General features: G+C 47.5%; 1 protein-coding gene across 1 annotated transcript in view; it reads left to right on the top strand.

Annotated features, from left to right (window-relative positions):
* Positions 1–341: 341 nt before the first annotated feature.
* Positions 342–19,214, top strand: part of LOC119405274 (MAPK-interacting and spindle-stabilizing protein-like) — a 39,070-nt gene continuing 20,197 nt past the window's right edge. Inside the window, exon 1 of the mRNA XM_037672090.2 lies at positions 342–436. The gene's annotated coding sequence lies outside the window, so the exon portion shown is untranslated. The remainder of the gene's footprint in view (positions 437–19,214) is intronic.

Here is a 19,214-nt window from a genome sequence, read left to right as displayed (position 1 = left end):
ACGAACGACTCTATATTTCGAGAGCGTCTGCTTTCGCCTCCACTCGATGCGGCAATCGGGAATATCATTAGAAGCGAAATCATCGTACACACCACCCTCCCGGAATCTTTTTTTTTTATTTTTATTTTTTAAAAGAGATTATTTACGCTCTAGCGCGATTTAAACATGAACGCATAGGGCAAGCAGTTGCTTTGCCTCTTTTCCTATGTCCACAAGAAGCGGTGTGGCCTCTCGCCTAAATGAGAAGCCAGAGCCGCAAATTGCTTGCGTCAGCGCCGTAACGGTGCACGGAAAGAGCCGTGCGGTCACTATATAAGAGCCCACGCAGACACGTCTTCGTTGGCATTCGCTCGTGGATCGGAAAATCTTGGCTGCTGTCCCCACCTTGTAACGGAAGCCCTCACACATACGGACCACCTGGGTGTGACAACGGACCGTGAGTGCGTTCGCTCCATCTTTTCGTTACCGGAAACGAGTCACCAGGGTCAGGCTGTTCAGCCTGGAGCATCGAATGAACGGAGAAGGCTAGAAACGAGTTGGATATGGCTCACCCTGTCTCTGTTTGGCTGCTTGCTCAATTATCGCTCCCTATCCGTGTTTTTTTTTTCTTAAATCGGAACACGGCCTATTGTATCCCGCTGTAATGCGATAAACTTAATTCAGCAAATGACAGATGATATCGCTTGAATCTAACATGACCGTCTGTGAGGAAAAGCTTGAGCCTGAGACCAACGAGCTCATGCTCACTCTTTGCCTACCACGGTACTTACAACGACACTGTTCATGCTATACCACCAAGACTACTTGAAGGTACGTGAAGGCAGCGTAAGTGTCATAACGGCATGTGTAACTACTTTTTGAAAGTTAGCAATATAGAGCAAATAACTAAATAAATATTTGAGGAGACAATATTTAACTCGCGAATTTTTAATTGAAATGCGTTAGAAATTCATTTAAATATAGAAAAGGTGAGACAACTAAACAACTTCTTTAGTATAGCTGTTGCCACAAATGCAAAATTTGAAAACGAGGTGAGATAACAATTAGACCAGTAAGTATGCAAATTAGGGCGACCGACTTTTAAACCGGGAGTGTGATGCGCCTAATCGCAATAGAAAAATTGCGGGACGCTCAAGCTTCGCCTTTAAGATTTGAACGCGATAGCAATATCCTGCCCCTAGTGCGCACTTCGAAGACTACGAGTGTTTAACAGAATGCGCGCAATGAGGTGTGTGCCTTATGTAATGGGTAGCATGCTTTAAACCAGGAGCAATTATGCGCGAGAACCTTTTTCGAGGCTGCGATGCACCCACTACGTGGTCTTAAGGGAATACGCAGAGTAATGTGTGTGCCTTTTGTAATGGGTGGCTGTCTTTAAACCACCAAGTCGTTATGATATTGACGTGGTGTGACGCCCGATGGCAATGTACGCTTGTACCACGCAATATTACTGCCATATTACATCTCGTACTGTGACACCTATATACAGGACGCGTATTTTTGGGAAGCATCAAAGTTACTTTCAGTGCAGCTCCAAGCAGAGGCGTGGCTGTGCGTTACGGTCCTGCATTACGCACGTTACGCTCCTGCATTACGGTCTTGCATTACGCAAAGGAGGTATAAAGAAGAGGGAGAAGAAGAGAGAGAAGAAATATTAGAGAAGGAAAGGCAGGGAGGTTAACCGTTTAGGAAAACCGGTTTGCTACCCTACACACGGGAACAGGGTGGGGGATATTTAAAGACGGAGAGGAAAGAAAAAAGAGAAAGACAGTACATAACACAGCACATACACAGTCAGTCACCGTCCGTCACTCTTGAGTGGTACGCGACATTCCAAGTTCGTCTCTCTTAAAAAACCTCAGCAGTGAGCAAAAACTTTTACTAAGGCCCTCGCTTCAAGGCTACGTTTCTAGAGAGTCGGTGTGTAGGAGGGTCATAACGAACGATATGATCATGTGGGAACGTTGGACGAGAGTGACTTCTTTACGCCCTTCTCTAACATGATGGGGCTGGCGGCGATGACCTGGACTCCTATTCGTAAACTTGTCTTACCCTAGAATTGTACGGAAGAGAAATTTTCAGCCAATCCTGATGTTTGGCGTATACCATTTGCGAAGGCAGCTGATAAATAAAAAAAATCACTACAACAAACTGCTTCGTTAATTAGTCCCGTGGTCAGGGTGTGTCGACGATCTAACGGCTGGTAACATGATTTACGTCTGTAGAGTCCTGACCGTCAAAATCCTTGTACGGACCCAGTCTTGGCAATGGCCATTACGTTTGTCCTGGTGCTATTTCATCATCATTATCAGCCTGTTTTATATTCACTGCTTAACAAGTCCTTTCCCAATGACCTCCAATTTACCCTGCTCTACGCGGGCTGATTTCATTTTATTCCTGCGAACTTCTTAATTTCATCCACCCTCTTAACGTTGCGCTCCTCGGCTGCGTTTTCCATCCCTCGGTATCCATGCCGTCACTCTCACTGACCATCGGTTGTCTGTCCTAAGTATTACACCACCTGCCAAGGTTAAAAAAAAATTTTTTTTTCACGTCAAGGACATAGGTTACCCCTGTTTGTTCTGTGATCCACTCAGCTCTCTTCCTATCTCTTAATGCTGCACCTATCATTTTCTGCATCTCACGCTGCGTGGAACTTCTGGAGTTTCTCGAGAAGTTCCACGAGTTAACTTCTCAAGTTTCCTTGTTATTCTCCAACTTTCTGCCGCTACTGGAAAAGTAGAATGGTTGCACGCTTTCCAGCATACCTTAATTCTTACGAGAGGTGTCAGTGTTAATAGAGTGAATTGTGGGTTGAACTTGCTCACGAACCCTCGTGGCATGCATATTGTCGAGGAAACGCCCGCAGTGGTTGCATGCATAGAGGAAAAATCTCCTTTAACTGGGGTGTTGTATGTGCGGTGCGGGGAGAGAGTGAGTTCGAGGACGACGATATACTGAGCTCATTTCGCGTTGAGCGGGAGCTGTTGGCATGGTGATGTCCAGAACATCCCATTTCTTCAGCAACGCTTTACGCTCTTTGCGCTGTGCTTTGAGTGCTCGCAGGGGGAATGGCAAGGAGGCGTGCGGCGTACTGTCTGCAGGGCCGCGGCCTCTGGACTCTCTGATTACTTTTGATTGGGCAAAGGAAGAATAGCATAAAGAAGGAAATGTCCAGAGGCCGCGTACATAAACACGATAACAAACGCCGATGAGAAAACACCAGTCAGTATCAAAGCCGATTATATGAGTTATCTACGTCTCTGTCAGCCTCTTCTTCGACTGCTCGAGAGGTAGGCATGCTGATATGGTCCGTTCAGAAAGGGGTCTGTCATCGCAGTCCACTGAGCTTATGTACTGATTGTTTAAAAAAAATGAGAGTGCCCGAACGGGATCAAAGAGCATTGCCGCGTTGTCTAAGTGACGATTGAATACTATTGGTCTGCGAGTGGCAAACAGCACTTGCGAACGAAAAGCTTAGGAATATTGCCCGTAATCTTTACCTGAAAAACTGCACTTGAATTCCATGTCGGTTTTCTAAATAACGGTGCCCTCAGCAACTTGCTTACATATTTTGCCTTTTCAAAGCTCGCACTAAAGGATGCACCCGGACGGAAGAACTGCTAGCAAATCTCCCAAGGTTAAATACCGACCCTCAAAATGTCCTCCTCTTCCTTTATGGATCGTTTAAAGCTTGATTTGGAAGTCCGAAGACGCGAAGAAGCGCGCTGTTGCTGAAATTAATTAATTATTCAATTAATTAGGAATTCTGTAGTGCTGTCGAGGAAAGTTAAGGCGCCTTTTGCATACCGTATAGCGCTATAGTGCTACAATACCGTCGTGAGATATACCAGTATGTATTTTATCTTGCTGCCCTAGCTCACTGCTTTAGAGGGAGATGACAGCGACCAATATCATGAGGATGGTTGTCGTGTAATACTTTGTTGTTATTGTTAATAACTTCACTGGATGGGAAGGTAGGCTACATTAGAACCGGCTGTCGCGATATACAGTTGAGAAATTCTGACTACCCATTTTCCGCATTATTGAGTTTCAGTTTGAGTTTATTCAACCACGTGACAAGTACACGAAAATACACTGTATACGTGGTTTGGTGCGAAGGGAAAAAAAGCTGCATTTCACAGCTTGACTGGCCCCTTCACCCAGAAAAAAATCTAAACTACAAATATACAAAAATTACAGGCAGCGGAAAGTGACAATACAAAAAGAAACACGCATGTGGCCCATGACAGCAAACAACGGAATGACAACTCTAAAATACATACAAAAATATTCATAACAAAGCAATGTATGAAAGAATAAAACTGAATAACCATTACAGAAGTCAGCCAACATTCATTTACAACACAATCAGCACATCCGATTTAACATTTCAGTTTTAGACAATATACGCAGATTATCAATTGTTAGTTTCCATTTGTTCATCAAACTTGGAAGGCGGTAACGTAGTGTTTCAAATCCATAGTTTGTGCGAGGACAAGGTACATGCCAAGTCTCCGTATACCGAGTAACAAGACTGGCAGGATTTGGTTGCAAGGTGGCCAAGGGGCGTAAAAAGATACTTCCTCTGCGTATTTCTGATTTAAAAGCTGACAGAAGCTGGTATTCGTAATAACAGATAATTCTTAAAATTCTATATTTTGCAAATATTGAAGCAGTGTGTGCGTTATAGGATACACCTTCAATGCACCGCAAGGCATTTTTTTGTAACACGACCTGGTTCTTTAAAGATGCTTTAGAGCCTCTAGACCAGACCAGATGACAGTAGTGTAAATGTGAAGAAAAAAGAGCATTGTACACTAATATTTTTTGTTTCCCAGGTAGTATCTTCTGGCATCGACGCAACACAGCTCTAACTTTACAAAGTTTGTGACTAATGTGTTCGGCATGGTAATTCCATGCCATGTGTTCGTGAAAATGGACACCAAGAGTTTTAACTGTTTGACAAAGTTTAATTTCAACGTTATTAAGTATTAGTTTGTGAGACGTTTCAAATGACCTGGCTTTCGCACGGAACAGTACAGCCTTGCTTTTAGAACAATTAATGTGTAGAGAATTTGCCACAGTCCAGGCATATATTTTATTTAGTATTTCATTAGCAGAAACAATGAGGTCATCAGCCGTTTCCCCAGAAAAAAATATACTGGTATCGTCCGCGTAGATTACATATTCTACAGAGCTGTCAATACGTACAGTATCGTTGATAAAAATATTAAATAATAGGGGTCCCAGAATGCTACCTTGAGGTACACCATTCTTAACGTTCATGGATGATGATAGCTCTCGATTGATTGATACACATTGTTTCCTATTAGATAAGTAGCTTCTTATTAAAGCTAAAACGGTACCGCGAACTCCATAACAGTCAAGTTTTTCTAGCATAATATCATGGTTTATTCTATCGAATGCTTTTCGAGAAATCTAGAAATATTCCTAAGGTAAGTTTTTTTGCTTCTATATTTCTTAGAATCAATTCCTTTTGGTATAGTAAGGCACTTTCGGTTGAGAGGCCTGACCGAAAACCGAACTGTGACGGCGTAATAATGTTGTGTTTATTAAAGAAATTAGATAACCGATTGAAAATAAGTTTTTCACACCCCTTAGAGAAAACTGGCAAAATCGAAATTGGTCTGTAGTTTCCTAAATTGCTTTTGTTTCCACCCTTATATATAGCCGTTACTTTAGCGTTTTTCATTCTCTGAGGAAACAGCCCAGTGGTGAACACGAGATTATAAATATGTACTAAGCAGGCGCATATGAGATCTAAAATGTATAATATAGGTTCTAATTTAAAGCCATCTATGTCCTCGCTTTTACTCAATTTGAAATGTTGAAAAACGCTGATTACCTCTTGCGCGTCTATAGGATTAGCATGCACAGAATCATTTAAAGCAGGAGGCAAATAACCTGATGAATCACAATTATGAATACTGTCAACTAGTGAGGTAAAGTACTCGTTAAATTTGTTTGCTAGTACTGCGCCCTTGTATATTTTATTTTTGATCACCAGCTCACTAATATCATTAGTCACTTGTTTGGTAGATATAGTAGCATTAAGTTTGTTCCATAATTGCTTAGAATCAGTGACACCGTCAAACATCTTGAAGTGATAATCGCGTTTAGCTTGTTTTTGTAGTTTAGTGAGTTTATTTCTGTATACCTTAAAAGCTTTAAATTTATCCGGGTCTCGCTTTATCAGAAACTCTTGATACAACCTATTTTTTTCTTTTATCATATTGAGTATTGCGGAAGAAATCCAAGGTTTGCGCGCCCGTTTTGGTCTCTAAAGCTTAGTAAGTAAAATGTTTTTTATACACAGAACATAGAGTATCAATAAAACAATCATAAGCATGATCAGCAGAAGAACTAGATGGAACGTTGTTCCAATTTAGAGTTCTAATTTCCTCTGTAAAAGAAGATAGCGTTCGCGGATTAATTTGTTGAAAGTGAACGGCAGGAAGGATTTGACTCCTTACACTGGTTATGTTTTCTATGACTTGATATATATGGGCAAATGATCACTTATTGGGGCACGCAGGACGCCTGCCTGTAACGTACTGTTTGTACTACTTGTGAGAAACAAGTCTAATAGAGTAGAAGTGGTATCAGTAATACGTGTTGGAATGGTAATTACGTTTGTTAAGAAAAAGGAAGCAAGAAGGTCTGAAAGTCTCATCTGTTTATGTGTGTCGCTCAACATATCTATGTTAAGATCACCTCCCAGCACTAGTGTGTAATTAAATTGGTTTACAACGGAAAATAGGTTTTCTAAATATTTAATAAATGAATCGAAATTGCCACTTGGTGGCCTGTAAATTGCAACAAAAATGTAGTTGTGATACTGTAAGGTTAACGCCTCAAGGTCATCGGTGCACAGAGACAGATCTTCACGATACTCATACGTTATTTCAGCTTTGACATACAAGCATACACCACCACCAATTCTCGATTTTACATTTTGGTACACAACATTATATCCGTCAATACTAAACACGTCTGTTTCACTACGGTACCAAGCTTCAGTCATCATAATAACGGAAAATAAGAAATTGAACTCATCAAGAAACAAAAGAAGGTTTCCTTCTTTCGAACGAGCTGACTGCATATTAATGTGAAGGAATGTCAAGGGCTGCCTATGACAGCCACTTACATACGAGTTCAATTCAGAAACGCTGGAATACATTGCCATTGCTCACAGCAGAAATATAAGTCTACTATTAAGCTAGACTACTTTAGCCAGATCCGCCTCAGAAGTTACATTTAAAACAGCTGTCCTGTCTGCTTTCCGCATGAAGATCCTGCCCTGTGATACCCATACATATTTCCATGCTCATACGTATGTAACAAACAAAATAAACGAACTATCAAACAAACAAACAAACAAACAAACAAACAAACAAACAAACAAACAAACAAACAAACAAACAAACGGTCTACAAAAATAAATACAAACAAAAGAAGTAAGTAAGTGTCGGGGTCTAACGTCCCAAAAGCCCGATATGATTATGAGAGACGCCGTAATGAAGGGCTCCGGAAATTTAGACCGCCTGGGGTTCCTTAAAGGAGTGCTGACACGATCTTGAGACGTCGCAAAAGGGACATATTACGTTTCCTTGGTGTGCAGTGTTAACGGTCTCCACACGCCGGAGTCAGACAACACCGAATGAAGTATTTTACTTTGATTTTAAAGTCTTCGTCGCTTAGCATCTGCAAGCCAGCCCCACCGCAATGGACATTATCCCGACGAGCCAACACAGTTCCAGTGAGTTTGCGAATTCCACGTCCTGCATGCAGCCTAAATCGCAGAAATCTCTGTCGGGGTCGCTGAACGACAATCACTGACCTTAGAATAACAGAGAGCTGAGCTAGTTGGTAAGTATTCATTCTGAAAAGACAGGGCGTGCAAACACGGACACAAGAAAGAAGTCAGGACACCACAAACGCCGACTAAACAACTGAAGAGACGCACAACGGCTGAAAAGAAAGAAGGCACGAAAACTTATCTGCGCATGCCCATGCAACATGCGAACCTATCAATCCGGCACGCGTGGCGGTCTACGTGAAAGATAACTGTTAAGGCATTTGATTTCATCTTTATGCAAGTTAATCGACGGTTGGCTCACGCATGCGCTACCACTATTCTCGATATGCCATGCTTCAATCATCAGGCGCGTTTCTTCATTTCTATGCCGGTCTCTTCTGTTGTTAGTCGGCGTTTGTGGTGTCCTGACTTCTTTCTTGTGTCCGTGTTTGCACGCCCTGTCTTTTCAGAATGAATCACTGACCGTTGTTTACGTGCACCACGAGCAGATGACAGATCTGTCGCTATTACGTCGCCAGTTGCTGTCTCCCCGTGACGTCACACTGCAATGACACGTCACTGAGAAGCCGCCCCCTTGATATCGAAACCGAAGTTGTTTTTTTTTACCACAGTACTCTTTTTAGGGTTCTCGGCACAATTGTTTTTATTTAGTGGAACAACCCATAAATATGTAAATTTCGTGTCAGTACTCATTTAATGTGCACCTAAAAATAAGCACGCGGGCCTCTAACATTTCGCCTCCATCGAAAATGCGGCCAAACACAAAAAAAACCAGACCAGACCAAACCAAACCAAGCCAGGAGAAGCGGCCCATCTGCACAGAATCCCCGACAAGAAAGCCTACTAATGTACTACACGGCAGCTCTCGTTCTGCTTTCCTCGCAAGCAATGTTAGTGAGCGCATGGTACTTAATGCAACCGTGGTACATTAAATAGGCCTGATATGGCGTTGGTGGCCAGTAGAAATTATAGGCTTTTTCAACTGTATAGTTTTGACGCGCATCTTCCTCGTTACTTTTAGAGAGAGAGAGAAAGCTCTTTAATGACAAACAGAGAATTCTGCCGGCGTACCTAAAGGCGCCTACATGCTACTCTGTATAGGGGAGGGGAGTGAGGACAGAAAGGCCCTAGGAGGAGGAGGGCAGAAAAGGAGAAGGAGAAAAAAAAAGAAGATAATATGATCGTGGTATGTACATGTCACAACGTAATGATGCTGATGTAAGTTAATTTACAGTTTATCAATTCGGTGAATGTCCTCGAGGAATCGGAACAGAAATTTTAAAATTTTACGTTGCTGAGAAGGAGAAGACGTAGGTCCGAGTATATTCCTGAGATCTAGCGGTGCTTGGGAAGTTGAGCATATACTACTTTCGAGACAAGTTCTTTCTTCTCTGTATGCCTGGCAATCTAATAAAATATGTTCTATTGTTTCTAGAGCACCACAGTTGTCACAGTATGGGTCAGTGGTCAAACCAAGGCGGCACATGTAGCTATTGGTGAATGCTGCGTTGAGGCGAAGACGATGATAGAGTGTCTCAAGGTGACGAGGAAGGTGATGCGGAAGTCTTGTTTTTAAGTCAGGGTCTATGGAGCGGAGAAAGAGGTCTTGAGGCGAAAGATTCCATAACTGATCCCTCTCTCGGTGGGCGTTCTTCTTTGCCATTGCTGATGCATCTGACTTAGTGAAGTGTGTCCGTCGAATTTTCCTTAAGCATATACCTCTACGTGCAGCTAGATCCGCTTTTTCATTTCCGTATATGCCGCAGTGTCCGGGAATCCACTGGAACATGACAGTGTGACCAGACACAGTGGCCATGTGGTGGATGTAACCAATGTCTCGGGTCACCGGATGTTGTTGACGAGTGGCGTTGATGTTGCTCATGCTCTGTAGGGCTGCTTTCGAATCTGTTAAAATGACCCATCGTCCAGGAGGTTGCCGCTGGATGTAAAGAATGGCTTCCTTTATCGCGTACAGTTCGGCTGACGTGCTTGTTGTTAGTCGTTCAAGACTTTTAATTTACTTTAATATTCATTACCTCTGTATGACAGGGGCGGAGAGCTTTGTCGCCAACTTCACCAGTTTAGCACTTGCCTATAGAAGAACGCGAGGATGGATGCAATAAAGTGCTTACAAAGCCTGGATCTCAAGGCCGCTATAGAGTTTTAAGCTAGGTTAGTTGGCTTATCATTACTAAAAGACCAGGCGACAAGACATGGGATAGGCAAGGGACGGTTCCTCGTCGGTTCTTCCTCCTTGTGTATTACACGCGCTGTTCACGTCACTGTGGAATACCAACGAGCCCGGTCACACACCTTGCGGAGCACATACGACAGAGCAGTGCGTCTGTTGTGCTTTTAAATATTTTGACCCGTAGTCTGTGCTGTGCACCGCGCCTATAGACTACTCTGAAGGAGGCAGGCATGCCACGTGCAGGTGTGGCATAGCAGATAATAACCGCGGGGTGTTATGTTTGTTCACCTACCACAGTGTGAGCTACTATGAACCCACGCATAGAGCCGGCATCGTGAGACATTGCTTATACAGAAGTAACAATATCAATTAATGCATATAAGGGGACCTCTTTACCTGTGGCCCCGAACTCGCTCCGTACCATACTGTTACCTTCTTCAGCAATTATCTGGCACAGAGAGCATTACTTCTGCGTCCTCTGTTATTTTTTTATTTTGTTGCGAGGTTTACATCGCCGATTGTTCTCTACCTAATCAGCTCTTTGGTCAGTGCGTTATAAAACTTTCTGTAGAGCCATCATATTCAAACATCACCGAGTCTCCGCAACATGACCTGTATTTGTATCTATGACCTGTAACATGGCCGGTATTTCTATCTATCTATCTATCTATCTATCTATCTATCTATCTATCTATCTATCTATCTATCTATCTATCTATCTATCTATCTATCTATCTATCTATCTATCTATCTATCTATCTATCTATCTATCTATCTATCTATCTATCTATCTATCTATCTATCTATCTATCTATCTATCTATCTATCTATCTATCTATCTATCTATCTATCTATCTATCTATCTATCCGCCTACGTCTGGACGCTCTCCTGATCGTCTCCTTAACTTTGAGTAAACCAAAATTAGTACAGGAGGACATGTGTGTATGACGAACACAATTAACAGATCGTGACATGAATATCATGGTATGCTTGTCGTGTACGTTATGATATCCTTTCTTTCAGTCACAGGTGACACATACCCGCCTAACACGGTCCTTGGAATGCGGGTATGCGCCACACGAGGTTCACAGTGCATATATTGTCACGTGGTCATGACGTCGACGAAGACAACAGTCAGCACGTCCGAGATGAAACTGTTTATTTGGCCGAACTTGTGGCCGAGAAACTGAGAACTATAACTACAGCAATACACGCTGTACAATGATAGCGGCGACCAGGGCGTCGTCCGTCGATCAACTGACAAGCGGTGAAGCGCGTCGGCATTTAAACATGTGCCGTCGAATATTCCAGCGTTATCGCTGGCTGTCGCGCAAATTCTAGAATGAGCTCGAGTGTGCGTGTCTTGCGCGCAATCTTAACAAAAACGATCTACAATGATCGGGAAGCTTCTCGAACAATGAGGCGCGGTTCGCGCTGAGCGTTGCTGACAGTCTTTGTGGGCGAAAACCGAATAAAGCAAAAGTGATAATAGGAAACGCCCGTGGCAATGCCCTCCTCTGAAAAAGCATCGTCCCGATGCTTAAAACAGAACAGGCCAATGCATGCCACAGTAAATAACAAGAATAAAGCAACAAAGTACAATAAACAATAAGCACAAGCAAGAAAGTACAATAATAAAGCAAAATGACAGTCCTCAGATTCGCTAACGCGCGTAATATGGTTTGAGGCGCACGACATGGACGACTTCAGGTCGTGCACGGCGCCGCTGAGAGTTCGTAATGCCGTCAGGGACAACATCGTAGTCGAGTGCGCCCAGGCGCCGAAGTACCCTGTACGGTCCGAAGTATCGGCGAAGAAGCTTCTCGCTCAGTCCGCGTCGTCGTATTGGCGTCCAGACCCAGACACGGTCGCCGGGCTGGTACTCGATGAAGCGTCGTCGAAGATTGTAGCGACGGCTGTCGGTGTGCTGCTGGCTTTTGATTCGCAGGCGGGCCAGCTGCCGTGCTTCTTCGGCGCGCTGTAGGTAGGTGGTCACGTCGATATTTTCCTCGTCGGTCACGTTTGGTAACATGGCGTCGAGCGTTGTTGCCGGGCTCCGTCCGTAGACCAACTTGTATGGAGTCATCTGCGTCGTTTCTTGTACGGCCGTGTTGTACGCGAACGTCACATATGGAAGGATGGCGTCCCACGTCTTGTGTTCGACGTCGACGTACATAGCCAGCATGTCGGCGATGGTCTTATTGAGACGCTCGGTCAGGCCGTTGGTCTGTGGGTGGTACGCGGTGGTCCGGCGGTGGCTTGTGTGGCTGTATTCCAAGATCGCTTGAGTTAGGACAGCCGTAAACGCCGTACCTCTGTCGGTGATGAGAACCTCTGGGGCGCCATGACGCAAAACGATGTGCTCCACGAAGAACTTGGCTACCTCGGCGGCACTGCCTTTGGGCAAGGCCTTTGTCTCGGCGTAGCGGGTGAGGTAGTCAGTTGCCACGACGATCCACTTGTTTCCGGTATTGGACGTCGGGAACGGCCCCAGTAAGTCCATCCCGATTTGCTGGAACGGCCGCCGTGGCGGCTCGATAGGCTGCAGAAGTCCGGCTGGCCTAGTGGGCAGTGTCTTGCGTCGCTGACAGTCCAGGCAGGTCTTGACGTAGCGAGTTACGTCGGCGACAAGGCGCGGCCAGTAGTACTTTTCCTGTATTCTTGCGAGCGTGCGAGAAACACCCAGGTGTCCAGACATCGGGTCGTCGTGCAGAGCCTGGAGGATCTCTGGCCGCAATGTCGAGGGTACCACAAGAAGGCAATCGGCTCGAAGCGGTGAGGAGTTCTTCTTTAGGAGAACACCATTGCGCAAGAAAAACGACGTCAGTCCGCGCGTGAATACCTTCGGAACAATGGTGGTCCTGCCCTCGAGGTATTCCACAAGGCCCCTGAGTTCTGGGTCCGCTCGCTGTCGTTCGGCGAAGTCGTCGGCACTTATGGTTCCTAAGAAGCAGTCGTCCTCCTTGTCGTCCTGCGGCGCTGGGTCGACGGGGGCGCGAGACAGGCAGTCAGCGTCGGAATGTTTTCTTCCGGACTTGTAAACGACGGTAATGTCGAATTCTTGAAGTCGTAGGCTCCACCGTGCGAGCCGACCTGAAGGGTCCTTCAAGTTAGCTAGCCAACACAATGCGTGGTGGTCGCTCACAACTTTGAAGGGCCTGCCGTAGAGGTAGGGGCGAAACTTAGATGTAGCCCAGATGATCGCTAGGCACTCCTTTTCCGTTGTGGAATAGTTCGTTTCTGCCTTTGATAGCAACCGGCTAGCATAACTGATGACCCTTTCCTGCCCGGCAGTCTTCTGCACAAGGACGGCGCCGAGTCCCACGCTGCTTGCGTCGGTGTCGATTTCTGTATCGGCGTATTCATCGAAATGCGCTAGTATCGGAGGCATCTGAAGGCGTCGTTTCAGTTCGTCAAATGCTTCGATTTGCGCCGTTTCCCACTTGAATTGCACGTCGGTCTTCGTAAGGTGAGTTAGCGGCTCGGTGATTCGTGAAAATTCCTTGACGAAGCGCCTGTAGTAGGCGCACAAGCCTAGAAAACGGCGCACGGCTTTGGTGTTGGTGGGTGGCGGGAAGCCAGCGATGGCAGCTGTTTTCCGCGGGTCTGGGCGAACACCATCCCTGCTGATAACGTGACCCAAAAACAAGAGCTCCTCGTACGCGAAGCGGCACTTTTCAGGCTTCAAGGTGAGGCCGGAGGTCTTGATTGCTTCAAGTACGGCTTCAAGGCGCCGGAGGTGTTCGTCGAAGCTTGAGGCAAACACAACGACGTCGTCCAAGTATACGAGGCACGTCTGCCACTTCAAGCCAGCCAGCACTGTGTCCATAACTCGTTGAAATGTCGCAGGTGCCGAACAAAGACCGAAGGGCATGACCTTGAACTCGAAGAGGCCGTCTGGTGTTATAAAGGCCGTCTTTTCTCGGTCTCTCTCGTCGACTTCGATTTGCCAGTAGCCGGCCTTGAGATCCATCGACGAAAAGTACTTCGCGTTGTGGAGTCGATCCAGGGCGTCGTCTATCCGTGGAAGAGGGTACACGTCCTTCTTCGTGATTTTGTTCAGGCGACGATAATCGACGCAGAAACGTAGGGTTCCATCCTTCTTCCTCACTAACACTACGGGAGACGCCCACGGACTCTTGGACGGCTGGATGATGTCGTCGCGTAGCATTTCGTCGACTTGCTTCTTAACGGCGTCCTTTTCTCGCGTCGAAACCCGGTAGGGACTCTGACGGAGTGGTCGAGCATTTTCTTCCGTTATGATACGGTGTTTAGCAAGGGGCGTTTGCCGGACCCGTGATGACGACGAAAAACAGTCCTTGTATTTCTTCAGAAGGCATCGGAGCTGTTGTTGTTGGCGGACGGGAAGGCTTGGGTTTACGTCGAAGGATGGCTCAGGCATTGCGGTTGTCGTTGTAGCTTCGTCAGAATCTGAAAAGGCAAACGCATCGCTGACAGCCAAGATTTCTTCGATGTACGCAATCGTCGTGCCCCTGCTCAGGTGTCTGTATTCTTGGCTGAAATTCGTTAGCATCACGCTTCTTTTCCCTTCATACAGCCGAGCAATGCCTCTTGCGACGCAAATGTCGCGGTGTAGCAGCAAACGCTGATCGCTCTCGATGACACCTTCGATGCATTCAGCCGTTTCGGTGCCGACGGGAATTATGATGCTGGATCTAGGTGGAATGGTGACTTGATCCTCGAGCACGTTCAGGGCATATTGGCATGGGTTCGTATCCGGCGGTGTCGCTGTCTCCGACGATAGGGTTATCGACTTGGTTCTTAAGTCGATGACGGCGCCGTGGTCACTTAGAAAGTCCATTCCAAGTATCACATCCCTGGAGCAGTTTTGTAGGATTACTAAGCTCGCAGGATAAGTCCGGTTGTTGATGGTGACTCTCGCCGTGCAGACACCAATCGGCGTTATGAGATGGCCTCCAGCGGTCCGGATCTCGGGGCCTTCCCAAGCAGTCCTCACTTTCTTCAACTTTGCTGCGATCGGCCCACTGATGACGGAATAGTCAGCTCCAGTATCGACGAGAGCGGTGACGTTGTGGCCGTCGATCTGAACGTCGAGGTCGCTAGTCCGCCGTCTTGCGTTGCGGTTACGTCGCGGCGTCGGGTCACGGCTGCGTCGGTTTGCACCGCTGCTTCCGCGTTGCGTCGTCAGGTCTGCTTCCGGTCGCAAAGCTTCGTCTTCAGGACGTCGTTCGGCGTGCGGCGGGGGCTCGGAACTTCGTCGCGGCGTCGTCGTCGACGGCGGAGGATCTTCGGCATTTCGTCGTACAGCAACCGCACCTCCATCGGTTGCTGCCCTTAGTTTCCCGGATACGGGCTAGGCGACCGGCCCCGGCTTGGGCCAGTGTTCTGCCGGCGGTGCGGTGACATGTAGCGGCCCGGCGACGGCGAGCGGGAAGCTCGTCGTTCTTGCCACTGTGTTCCGGTGAGATAGTCGTCGATGTCGCGAGGCCGTTCACCTGGCTGCGGGCGCGGCGCGTTGACGGCGAATCCTCGTAGCCCCATCTGTCGGTACTGACAGAGGCGGTACGTGTGGCCGGCCTCCCCGCAGTGGTAGCAGAGCGGGCGATTGTCAGGGGCGTGCCAGACGTCGGTCTTCCTCGGCGTGCATCGCTGGCCGGCTGGCGGGCGGTATGATGTCGGTGGTGGCGTCGGTGGTGGCGGCGGTGGTGCCTGGCGGCGGAACTGCTGGGGTGGCGGGGCGTCTTGACGTGGGCGAGGAGGGGGGGCGTTGCGTCGGGCTGCAGCAGCATAGCTCATGGCTTGCAGCTGCGGCGGTGTCGGCTGAGGAACACCCAGTGACTGTGTGATTTCCTCGCGTACAACGTCAGCAATCGACGTAACTTCCGGCTGTGCAAACGGCGCAAGCTTTCGCAGCTCCTCTCGCACGATGGCTCGGATCGTTTCGCGGAAGTCGTCGGAGCCGAGGCCATGAACAGCTGCGCTGTCTTGAAATGCGCGGCGATTGTACTGCCGGGTGCGCATCTCGAGCGTCTTCTCTATGGTCGTTGCTTCCGAAACGAATTCTTGAACTGTCGATGGGGGGTTCCGCATCAGCCCGGCGAAGAGCTCCTGTTTGACTCCTCGCATAAGAAGGTGGACCTTCTTGTACTCGGGCATGACAGGGTCTGCATGACGGAACAGCCTTGTCATCTCTTCCGTGAAGAGCGCCACGTTTTCGTTCGGCATCTGCACGCGGGTCTCGAGCAGAGCCTCAGCACGCTCTTTCCTGACGACGCTCGTGAATGTCGCAAGGAACCTGGTGCGAAAGATATCCCACGTTGTGAGGCTTCGCTCTTGGTTCTCGAACCAGGTCCGAGCGGCGTCTTCCAAAGCGAAATAGAGCTTGTCTTCGCTGGTCCAGGCATTAAAAACGGCGACTCGGTCGTAGGTCTCGAGCCAGCTTTCCGGGTCTTCGAACGACGATCCGCGGAAGGTTGGCGGCTCCTTGGGTGCCCGGAGAAGGATTGGTGCGGGCGGCACAGCGTCTGTCATCGTCGCTGTGGTCGAGGTCAGGATCTTTGTTTGCCGGGTCTTTTCAGGTAGAGGCCCGTGCTCTGGCGGTAGACCTTGTTGCCTGTGGCTTGCTCGACGATCCGGGTTTTCTTTGCCGTCGTCCTCCTCGCGGCTTGGGCTTCGGTCAGCGCTTCGCGGGGGCGTCCGGATCATGGAAGAAGCAGCACCTCCACCAGATGTCACGTGGTCGTGACGTCGACGAAGACAACAGTCAGCACGTCCGAGATGAAACTGTTTATTTGGCCGAACTTGTGGCCGAGAAACTGAGAACTATAACTACAGCAATACACGCTGGTACAATGATAGCGGCGAACAGGGCGTCGTCCGTCGATCAACTGACAAGCGGTGAAGCGCGTCGGCATTTAAACATGTGCCGTCGAATATTCCAGCGTTATCGCTGGCTGTCGCGCAAATTCTAGAATGAGCTCGAGTGTGCGTGTCTTGCGCGCAATCTTAACAAAAACGATCTACAATGATCGGGAAGCTTCTCGAACAATGAGGCGCGGTTCGCGCTGAGCGTTGCTGACAGTCTTTGTGGGCGAAAACCGAATAAAGCAAAAGTGATAATAGGAAACGCCTGTGGCAATATCAACCCAGCAACGGTGAGAATAGACTTGGGGAATATTCGTACAATAGCGTTAAGGAGCCCATGCCGCAGAAAGTCCCGATAGACGCGAAGAATAAAACTCGCGGCTCCATCCGGAATCGAATCCAGGTATTCTGCGTGGCAGTCAAGTATCCTACCACAGAGCCACACCACTGGTTGAAACTGCTTCGGAAAAAGACCCTAGGCGTCATGTCGGGACGACGTCAATTGTAGCTGCAGTGTTCGCTAAACGCGCGGATAACAATTTAACAATAAGCATTACATGTGTACTCCTATGACTCAGCAAGCTATAGTTAATCATTGCTCGACCCCGGAGGAATACGCCAACGACCTCTACTTAGGATACACAGGTCATCTAACCGTAGCGTGCACTTCGTTTCCATGAAACTGACGTATGTGATCTAACCTGATTACCGATCTTACATCAGACCCTTTAGGTGCCACTGAAGTCGGCGTCGCTGGTAAGCCTGCGATATGGCAACCATTCAATTCACAGTAAGACATCAATCATTCTTGTAACGCTGGTCTTAAAGCAAAAGAAAAAAAAAACTGCGGCATAGGCAGCTATTCGCTGATTGCTTCGCATGAGATCGATTCCCACAATACGTGGATCTGCCTAAATTTTTTCAAGTGTAACGGTACTTAAGAAGGTGTTAGTGTCTCTAGGGGGCGCCGCCTACTCCCTTCTCTATTATGAAATTGTAGCTCACAACAGTGGTGAAAGGAGAATCAACCATTAAAAGAACACACTTACATCATTTCTAAGGTGCACTTACAACACACATGTTCCTGGGAGTCCACGAAATATAATGGTTCTTGGGCGGATGCAAATAAGATCTCTGCTGTGTGCCGCATTGCAAACACAACGCTCGCGAATACGCACACTAGCGCTACTGAAATAGGAGAACACAAAGAACGCGTAAGCAGGTATGCGTGCAATTCCAACACACACACACACACACACACACACACACACACACACACACACACACACACACACACACACACACACACACACACACACACACACACACACACACACACACACACACACACACACACACGCACGCACGCACGCACGCACGCACACACGCACGCACGCACGCACGCACACACACACACACACACACACACGCAACAAACAAACAAACAAACAAAAACAAGAAGTACGAGAAATAACAATAAGAGGAAAGAGGTGAGAGGTACCACAGTCAAATGAGTGACTTTTTGATATTTCCGTCTTTCAAGAAGCTGCGCTATTATCAAAAAAGGCACAGTTTCGCCACATGAGTGAACCAGTGAATGTGGTGTATCAAAAAATTGGAATGTTATACGAAGTAGGGCTAGCAGCTCACTCCTTTAGTATACGACCTGGCGTAGCTTCATAAAATGCTTGCGTAAGGAAATGCGGCCGGTGAAGCGAGCGAAGCGACCTTCGTGCTGTCTATTCCTTCAACACAAACTTTGCGGTGAGTACACAACGCATACGAAAGTGTGAGCCGTCTGCTGGCACCTGTAAAGATACAGCACGTGCGGCCGCAGGCCACCACGCCCGGCTGATGGAAGTACGCAGTTCCAGCCGGAACTAGGATCCCGAATGTGGGGCTGCGTTAAAGCACGCAGCCCCACATCTGGGATCCCTCCACGCGCTTTTCGCGCGACGGAGACGGCCGGCGCCATTCCTCTTCGCTTGAGCCGCGATCATCGGTTGCCCTCGCACGCTTTCACTCGCACATAGAACGCGCGGGACAATGTCATCACGGCGACGGCAAAAATGCGCGTGGAGTGTCCATGCATTTACTATCGCAATACATCTGTGCCCAGAGCCCACACGAAGCCGTCACATTCAGCGTCATTTAACCGCTACGACTGGACAAAAACAGCAGTCCTCTCGTGAAAACAGTGATCCTCTCTGCGCGCATACCCAGGAGCAGCACGAGGAGATACTATGGACTACTACACACGTACCTTCAACAGGCAATTTCTCGCTCTAATACGCTACTTTAACGAGCAAGGGATGTCCATTATTTGACACCGT

Source organism: Rhipicephalus sanguineus, chromosome 1 (assembly GCF_013339695.2).
Source record: "Rhipicephalus sanguineus isolate Rsan-2018 chromosome 1, BIME_Rsan_1.4, whole genome shotgun sequence".
Classification (NCBI taxonomy): domain Eukaryota; kingdom Metazoa; phylum Arthropoda; class Arachnida; order Ixodida; family Ixodidae; genus Rhipicephalus; species Rhipicephalus sanguineus.
This window is presented reverse-complemented; position numbering and strand designations above follow the sequence as displayed.